Raw genomic sequence first — 9,227 nt, 5'->3', positions numbered from 1 at the left:
TTTGGTGTGGATGTCCTTTCTGTTTGTTAGTTTTCCTTCTAACAGTCAGGACCCTCAGCTTCAGGTTTGTTGGAGTTTGCTGGAGGTCCACTCTAGGCCCTATTTTCCTGGGTATCACCAGCGGAGGTTGCAGAACTGCAAATATTGCAGAACGGCAAATATTGCTCCCTGATCGTTCCTCTGGAAGCTTCATCTCATGGGGCACCCGGCCGTATTAACCCGTGTTAATCGGCCCCTACTGGGAGGTGCCTCCCAGTTAGGCTACTCGGGGTCAGGGACCCACTTGAGGAGGCAGTCTTTCTGTTCTCAGATCTCAAACCCCATGCTGGGAGAACCACTACTCTCTTTAAAGCTGTCAGACGGGGACATTTAAGTCTGGAGAAGTTTCTGCTGCCTTTTGTTCAACTATTCCCTGCCCCTACAGGTGGAGTCTACAGAGGCAGGCAGGCCTCCTTGAGCTGCAGTGGGCTCCACCCAGCTTGAGCTTCCCGGCTGCTTTGTTTACCTACTTAAGCCTCAGCAATGGTGGGTGCCTCTCCCCAGCCTCACTGCCACCTTGCAATGTGATCCCAGACTGCTGTGCTAGCAGTGAGCAAGGCTCTGTGGGCATGGGACCCTCCAAGCCAGGCGTGGGATATAATCTCCTGGTGTGCCATTTGCTAAGCTGTTGGAAAAGTGCAGTATTCGGGTGGGAGTGAACCGATTTTCCAGGTCCCGTCTGTCACGGCTTCCCTTGGTTAGGAAAGGGAATTCCCCGACCCCTTGTGCTTCCTGGGTGAGGTGATGTGTCGCCCTGCTTTGGCTCATGGTCTGTGGGCTGCACCCATTGTCCTGCACCCACTGTCCGACAAGCCCCAGTGAGATGAACCTGGTACCTGAGTTGGAAATGCAGAAATCACCTGTCTTCAGCGTCGCTCACGCTGGGAGCTGTAGACTGGAGCTGTTCCTATTTGGCCGTCTTGGAACCTCTGACACACTTCTTAAAAGCTTGGCTCTGTTCCCTTTGGCAGCACACATACTAAAATTGGAATGATACAGAGAAGATTAGCATGGTCCCTGTGCAAGGATGACATGCAAATTCATGAAGTGTTCCATATTTTTCCCTAGAAGAAAACCTAGGCAATACCATTCAGGACATAGGTATGGGCAAAGACTTTGTGATGAAAACACCAAAAGCAATGGTAACGGAAGCCAAAATTGACTAATGGAATTTAATTAAACTAAGGAGCTTCTGCACAGCAAAAGAAACTATCATCAGAGTGAACAGATAGCCTACAGAATTGGAGAAATTTTTTTGCAATTTACCCATCTGACAGAGGTCTAATATCCAGAAGGAAACTTTAACAAATTTACAAGAAAAAACAACCCTATCAAAAAGTGAGCAAAGGATATAAACAGACACTCCTCAAAGACATTTATGCAGCCAACAAGCATATGAAAAAAAGCTCGACATCACTGATCATTAGAGAAATGCAAATCAAAACCACAATAAGATACAATCTCATGCCAGTCAGAATGGTGATTACTAAAATGTCAAGAAACCATAAATGCTGCTGAGGCTATGGAGAAATAGGAATACTTTTACACTGTTGGTGGGAATGTAAATTACTTCAACCATTGTGGAAGACAGTATAGCGATTCCTCAAGGACCTAGAACCAGAAGTACCATTTGATCCGGCAATCCCATTACTGGATATATACCTGAAAGAATATAAATCATTCTACTATAAAGACACATGCACGCATATGTTTACTGCAGCACTATTTACAATTGCGAAGTCGTGGAACCAATTCAAATGCCCATCAATGATAGACTGGATAAAGAAAATGTGGTACATATATACCACCATGGAATACTATGCAGCCATAAAAATAAATGAGATAATATCCTTTGCAGGGACATGGATGGAGCTGGAAGCCATCATCCTCAGCAGACTAAAGCAGGAACAGAAAACCAAACACTGTATCTTCTCACTCATAAGTGGGAGTTGAACAATAATACATGGACACAGGGAGGGGAACAACACACCAGGGCCTGTTGGGGGGTGGAGGACAAGGGGAGGTAACTTAGAGGATGGGTCAATAGGTGCAGCAAACCACCATGGCACACGTATACCTATGTAACAAACCTGCACATTCTGCACATGTATCCCAGAACTTGAAGTGAAAAAAAAAAAAAAAAAAAGCTTGCCCATATTTGCTGTTTCTAGTTCTTTACCCTGCTTTCATATCTTACCTCTCCTGGCTTCTACCCCCATCACTCCACAGAAACACTTCTTGCTGAAGTCTCCACGTAGCCACTGAATAGTATTGCTCAAAAACCACCCCAGGCTCTTGTTCCTGTTTCACCTTATACTCTCTCCCTGGGTAATTTCTCTTTTACCCTGGCTTTGCTAACCCTCTAACTGCAGATGACACGCAGACTTGAACCCCAGCATGCCCACCTCTTGGGGTCAGAATGGCTTTCTGTTTCCAGTGCTAGTCCCCCGTGGAAACCCCATTGAAACCATGAAACATACATGATTCTATGTGTGTGTGTGTGTGTGTGTATCAGAGAGAGAGAGAGAGAGAGAATCTCACATCTCACTCTGTGGCCCGGGCCGGAGTGCAGTGTTGCCATCATGGCTCAGTGCAGCTCAACCTTCTGAGCTCAAGTGATCCTCCCGCCTTAGCTTCCTGAATAGCTGGGACTACACCTGGCTAATTGAAAAAAAAATTTTTTTTGGTAGAGACTGGGTTTTTTTTGGTAGAGATTACTAAGATGTCCAGGCTGGTATTGATCTCCTGCCTCACCCTTTCAAAGTTTTGGGATTACAGGCATGCACCATTGCACCTGGCCCATGTACAAGATTATTTTTTAAAAATTAAATGATCTCTCTTTTCTAGTCGAGCTAGTAAAATTGAGATGATACTTTTAATCAAGATAATCCAATCTGTTATGTTAGGAAAAAGCTTGGCCCCACTCTGAGATAGACTATGTTCTAGTTGGAAAGGCAAAATATATGGTATGTGAAAGAAGCCATACCATATAGTTGTATACTATGTAGTATGTGGTATACAACCTGGGTGAGAATATACAGAAGAAGAGAGGCCATGAGCAATATATGACATTCACTCACTTAACTGAATCTGATGAAATGAGGTGCTAGAGTCCTTCCCATTACACAAAGATATATCTTAAAAAGAGGACCCAGCATTCTGTAGTATTCTATCAGAAATTAACACCATCACCAGCTCTCATCAAAATAACACATGAACAGCACATCTGAAAGCTATTTAGCAGAACCACTCAATATTATACATGAGATTTGAAGATGGCCACTTTGAAATTGCCCCTTTTAATTACAGACTGGAAGCAGCAAATGTAGGAAAAATTATTCTTGCCTCAAATTAATTAGGATTCTCTCTGGTCGAAAGCTTTTTCAATGAATGAAAAGGAAAAATAATTAATGCTGCATAAAAGATGGTGATGAAAGAGGGCAATGTATGGATGCAATGACTGTTTAAACCACTCGAAGCTTGTAAAGCCTTGGAGGATTTCTCTGGGGATGCTGGTCATGGCGACCCACTCAGGAAGAGAATTCTTTTTACTCCTAGGCTAGTGGCTGTGGGGACCTGTTAGAAAGAGAAGAAGCGCTATGGTAGTCACAGATTTGAATTTGTTCAATGATAGATTCCGTAAAAGAAGACTGGCCCAGGGCAAACCTGAACCAATGGAACCTTCCTTCTCAGTCTACTATGTCTGGTTTTCAAATACCTTTCTGTTAACGCTGGGGTCCTGGTCTCACTGTGGAATCTTATTCAGACCTAGCTGAGCCCCTAAACCTTCCTGCAAACCTTTTTCCTTCATCACATGCATCTGTTGAATGTCCCATCTCCTCAAGACCTTCCTCATTCCTGATTGTCTGTTATGTGCTTTCTCTGGGCAAACTGGTTTTTATTTGAATGACGACCTTCTGCAGGTAACAATGCAACCCAAAGGAGTAGCCTACGGGAAGTTTTAGACACCTGACAAGCATGGCCCCAGTAATCACAGATGTCCAGTGTTGGGAGAGGAGTGTTGGCCTTGCCTTCTTCATCTATAAAGGACAGATCATGATGTCTACTTCTCAATGTTGAAAAGATAAGAGAGAATAGATGTCAGCCCAGTGCCTGAAACAAAGTAGAATCTTCCTAGATATGAATTGTTGTGATTGTATAGCTCACATACTCTGCCTTTGGGAATATCATTCTTTTAACAAAAAAGGCTTTAGATTTGGTTGAATAAGCAGCAGTGATGGGAAGATAACTAGTTCTGCACCAGACAGTCATACACAGGCCTGCTCAGTGGTTGCACATCTGTGTTGGCACTGCCCACAGACAGTCCCAGGAACATATCTGCATGTTCCAGCGGAAGGAGTAATTGCTGATTCAGGAGTTAGGACGGCTGGTTCTAGGTGATTCCACCTAAATTGTCTATCTGATCTAGGGTAAATTATGTTTCCTGTGAGAATTAAATAAGCAATTACATATGTGAAAGCATATTATATAAGAAACTATATATGTGAGAAACAAGCAACTATATATGTGAAAGCCCTTGAAGAGTATAAAGTGCTGTATGAGAGTTGGATATAACCACCGCTTGGCCTCACAGTGTCTTGAGGGAGGCCAAACATGTTCCAGTGTGCTCAAGTTCACAAAAGGCCTGGAAAGTACAAAGGAAGGGAGATCACATGGGTTGTCTGGGAAGATGTTGAGATCTTGTCTTTATGAGGTTTTGCAGAGACTATTTTTCAGACCTGAGTTATGTAAATAGAGTCCCTCTTCCTACAGACACTCCCATTTTCATAAGGAAGTTTCATGAAGCTGCCTCTCTTGGATCAGGGAGGGAAAGCACTTCGTTTTCCTTTCTCATCCTTAGAAAGGATGTGCTTCCCCTAATACTAACCCCTTCTTACAGTTCAATGCTTTTTCAATAGTGATTGGAGGTGATAGGGATGTTTTTAAAATGATGCCTGTCAGCTCTGGAAGAAGGATCCCAACTGCCAGAGGTTTTCTCAGCTAAGAATGTTGAGGAAGAAGGAACCCAACTGCTAGTTTTCTGAGCTAAGAATGTTGACTATTTTAACACGTTTTGTCTTCAGTGTTAGATCTTCACTGGAATTCTGAGGCAACAGGAGAGACTCTGCCCCATCTTCAGTCACATTGCTCTGCCACCAGGTTTTGGGACAGCATGTTTAGAAGTGGGAAGACTGATGACAGTGTTCATATTTGTTTCACCAGAGGAGCTCAGGGATATATTATAACTATGTGAGCATCACACAGTGGCCTGGCTCAACACCAGCCAATGTCGAAGGGGAGGGTAGATTGACGGACAGATATCACTGGAGTACTTTTTTGCTTAGCTTTTGTTGTATCATTTAACTAGTATTTAGTGGGTGCCTGTTATATGCATAGCATCTGGGGTGGGAATCAGGGGCTAAAGGTACAATGATGACCTTCAAGAGATGGCAGTCCATTGGAGAAAGCAGTCATGCAAATAACCAGAATACCAGACAGGATGGAAGACATGCAAAACTTGCATAAGAACGCCAGTGCTGTGGAAGTGCAGAGGGAGGAACAATTAATCCAGATGGCAATCAGGGATGGTTCCAGGAAGAGGAGACATTTGAGCTGGCCTTGAAGGATGAATTAGGTGGGAAAGATAGAGCAGATGGAAAGTATATACTGCATACATGGACGAGAAAACCTGGTCCAGACTAACAGTGTAACTTGGGGTGGGGGTGAGGCCCCTATAGCTGCAGATGGTGACTGTTGGCCTGGAGAAGGAAATGGGGCTGGAGAGACAGACAGAAATCAGAGCTTGGGAGGGGTGTCTTGAGAAGTAGGCTCCCACCTAGAAGGACCTTATCTATTTGCTAATGGTTGTTTTCAAGACCTGGCCAGAGCCTGACACAGAGTGGGTGTCCAACAAATGTTTATTAAATGTGGAAATGACTATTGAGGTGAGGGGTTATGAGGTTTTATTCATGCTTTGGAATAACAGCTCTGTTGGTACAAAGAGGTGTAAGAATAGTGGTGAGGTCTCCATGGTGGTGAACATTTGGTGCTAATTGCCCAGAACACTCCTTCTCACCTGGCCACAGGACTCCTTCTTCTTGAGCAGAACCTGTTCCTTTTTGTCCAAACAGCCATGCCTCTGGCCCAGTGGTTAGTGCAGAGCTGGGAGTTTACCTCTGGGGAAGTCCTGGGGAAGGGGAGAACCTTTCCCAGGACTTTTCTGCCAGAGCTATGTCAATCCCTATTTCCACTGGGATTGTTCAGCTATGGGGTTGTGAATTTGGAGCTACCATCAATCATCTTGCATAGCATGAGATCAGGCAGCAATATGCAGAGCTGAGAAATGGAGAAATTGAGCCCTGATAATATCATTTGCTTTTCCTGATCCAGGTTGTGCCTGAAACCTCCACATGTCTCCATTATGCAAGTTGGTAATTTCCTCTCTTTAGCTTGAGTCACTTGGAGATGGAGCTTTGTCCCATGTAACCACAGTAGTACAATCAATCAGCTAGGAGGCTATTTCAAAAGTCTCCATGACTGCCACAGCTTGACAGCAAAATAAAAACTTTGAAATCTACTGCAGAGGCACCTCACTGGATATTTAACCAAGGAGCTCCATCTTAACCAAAAGTCTTAGTAAACTTAAACGTGTTTTTGTTGACAGTGTATTTTCATTTTGCACAATAAATGCAGTACCAGGGACCTAGTGTACATGTGGTGTGATAAGATGGAAAGGGCTATCTTTTGCAGGTGGTCATTTTTATTCCTGTAATTCTTTTACTTACCCATCACTCATTTCCATCCCTATCTTTTTTAGATTTAATCTTCCAAGAGCTCGACTTCTGATATGAGCCACTTATTTCCCCACTGTTCACCCCAACAAGGGGGTGGAAACTTTAGGTTAGAGGAGGGAAGAAGAAATTGATGAGAAGGAAGACAGGGAGTTAGGTTCAGGGCAAGGCACCCGACTCTTCCTTCTTCTTGAAACTCCTTTTAAAATTTGGAAATCTGAGAGTGGAGAGGACTTGCGTGACTCACTTCCAAAATAACACCTGGGGACCCAGCAAGGGTCATAGACAAGTCCCCCAAACCATCAGGGTGGGTATTGTTAGAGTGTTAGAGTGTTAGGTTATGGGAGGAGGTATGTGGAGAGGAGGACATCGGCTTAATCTCTGGGTTCTCTGTGGGAGAATGAGAGCTGGCCAGCCTGCAAGGGATCTTCTTGTGGCCAGAACCAGGGAGGATGAGCCACCCATGATAGCTGCAAAGGCTGAGAGAGAGAGAGAGAGAGTGACCCTCCATACTCACTTCTACTGGGACCACAGCAACATTGCACAAGGCCTGCTCCCTCCTTTCCTGGAGTGTAGGATCAACTCCAGGAAGGCACAAGAGAGGGTGGGAAATCCTCAATGGCACTGAGTTTTAAACCTGAAATGGTTGAGATATCACCAAATTCGACAGTGTTTTCCCTGAATTAATAAGACTGTGCTTCTGGCCATCTGGTAGAAATAGGGTATTGAGAGAGAAATCAAATCCTGTGAGAGGGGAAAAAAGTGATACCTTCTCACACTTGAATTTGTGACTTAGAAAATTTGTACCCGCTACATATACTTTTGGGTACTAATCTTTAGTGTCAAAGCAAAATCTTTAGTTAAAGGAAAGGGGGAAAGGGGTTGGGCCAGCAACACAGTTTACCAGCAAGCTTTCCGCTTCTGTGTGTGAGGCCTGCAGCCAGGCCTCACATGTGTGACCATCTTTACTGCCAGGCTTCTGTCTAGTGGGAGGCCATCCTTCCCTGGCAAGAGGGGGCCAGTCTGCTTGCCAGTGCCCACAGTGTTAGTTCTAAGAGTCAGTCATTTCTGAGGGATGCTGAAGCCTTTGCCTGAAGAGACACCACCCCCCATCTCTGATTTTAAAATAAAGGTTTGCCAGGATTGATTAATTAGTGCAAATAAAACCATTTAGGCATTTAGGCATTCTTTCAGTCAGAAATGGTCAAATTTAGGCATGCATCAAAATCACCTGATGAGAAGGAGAGCATGATGGGTGACGGTTGAGAAAATCAGATTCCTAGGTCTGACTCCTGAATATTGATTTTGATATAAGTGATCATTGGTACTCACTTTGAGAAACAGTGCTGAGGGTGTTATATGCCATTTGGATTTCCTTAAAAGGCTCCCAGGATGGACAAGTAACTCATTCAAATTCTCTCTTGCAGATTAGTCCTAGAGGCAAACCAAAGTTTTTAAAGAGGAAAAAATCACGTAAAAGGTACTTTCTCTAGAAAGTTGACAGCCACTAGAAGAATAAACGTGCCTGGAATAGACATGACATCTTAATCATTGGTACTGAAGAGCTGTAATGCCAGACTATAGAAAGCTTAAATAAAACTGTAGCTCTTTTTCTTTTATTAAAGAAAGAAAGCCCAGGAGTACAAAGCCAGAACAAGAACTAATTCTGGAAGCTTGCTGGTATGATATTGTCAGTCACACCAGTGATGTGGATAAAAGCTTTTAGCACATGAATAATTTCAGTGAAAGGGCTTTATCGCTTTTTATTTGCTGGGCATTTACAGGAGAATAAACATGCTGGTATATATTATATATGGAATGAAAGTCAGCTGCAAATGAAAGCAAAGACCCCCAGACCCAGTTACCAGAACAGACTAGGGTTGCTTAGCAACCGGGCAACTGGAGAATTCTCTCTCCCTTTCTTTCTTTTGTTTTTAGATTGTAGTAACCTTTGATCAATTTTGGCTCTATAACAAAAGCCTTGGATATTTTGAGAGAAGCGTACCTGCTTATTTGTAGTAACAAGGACATAGACCGTGACACCAATTTCTGTCTTGTGTTTCATGTTAAACAGCAGAACAGCCTCAAATTCCTTTTAAAAATCTTGTTGGTGGGCTGGATATCTGATGAATCAGAAGTTACATGATAATTGCTTCAAATTGCTCTAAAAGATGTTTACTGTCTGCCAGTTGCCCTTGGTTCTTCTGCTCATTGACCAACTTTGGAAGCCTGGGTCTTGTTTCCAAATCCACTTCCTGAGAAGCAGCATGTGAATCCCAAGTCTTAAATCCTCCAGTTGAAGGAGACTTTAAACGGGCATTCCTTTCAAAGGCATCATGGAAGTAGGGAATACTAAACTGGAAAGGGTTGTTTAAATCATCTCTTCTGGTTCCTTTC

The 9,227-nt window shown here is 43.5% G+C and overlaps 1 non-coding gene across 1 annotated transcript; it reads left to right on the top strand.

Annotated features, from left to right (window-relative positions):
* The first annotated feature begins 996 nt into the window (after positions 1–996).
* LOC115895609 lies at positions 997–1,101 on the top strand. Its single transcript, XR_004055788.1, has one exon. It is a non-coding gene; the product is annotated as a U6 spliceosomal RNA (small nuclear RNA).
* The last annotated feature ends 8,126 nt before the right edge of the window (positions 1,102–9,227 follow it).

Source organism: Rhinopithecus roxellana, chromosome 21 (assembly GCF_007565055.1).
Source record: "Rhinopithecus roxellana isolate Shanxi Qingling chromosome 21, ASM756505v1, whole genome shotgun sequence".
Taxonomy (NCBI): domain Eukaryota; kingdom Metazoa; phylum Chordata; class Mammalia; order Primates; family Cercopithecidae; genus Rhinopithecus; species Rhinopithecus roxellana.
Note: the sequence above shows the minus strand (reverse complement) of the source record. Positions and strands in the feature narration are given on the sequence as shown.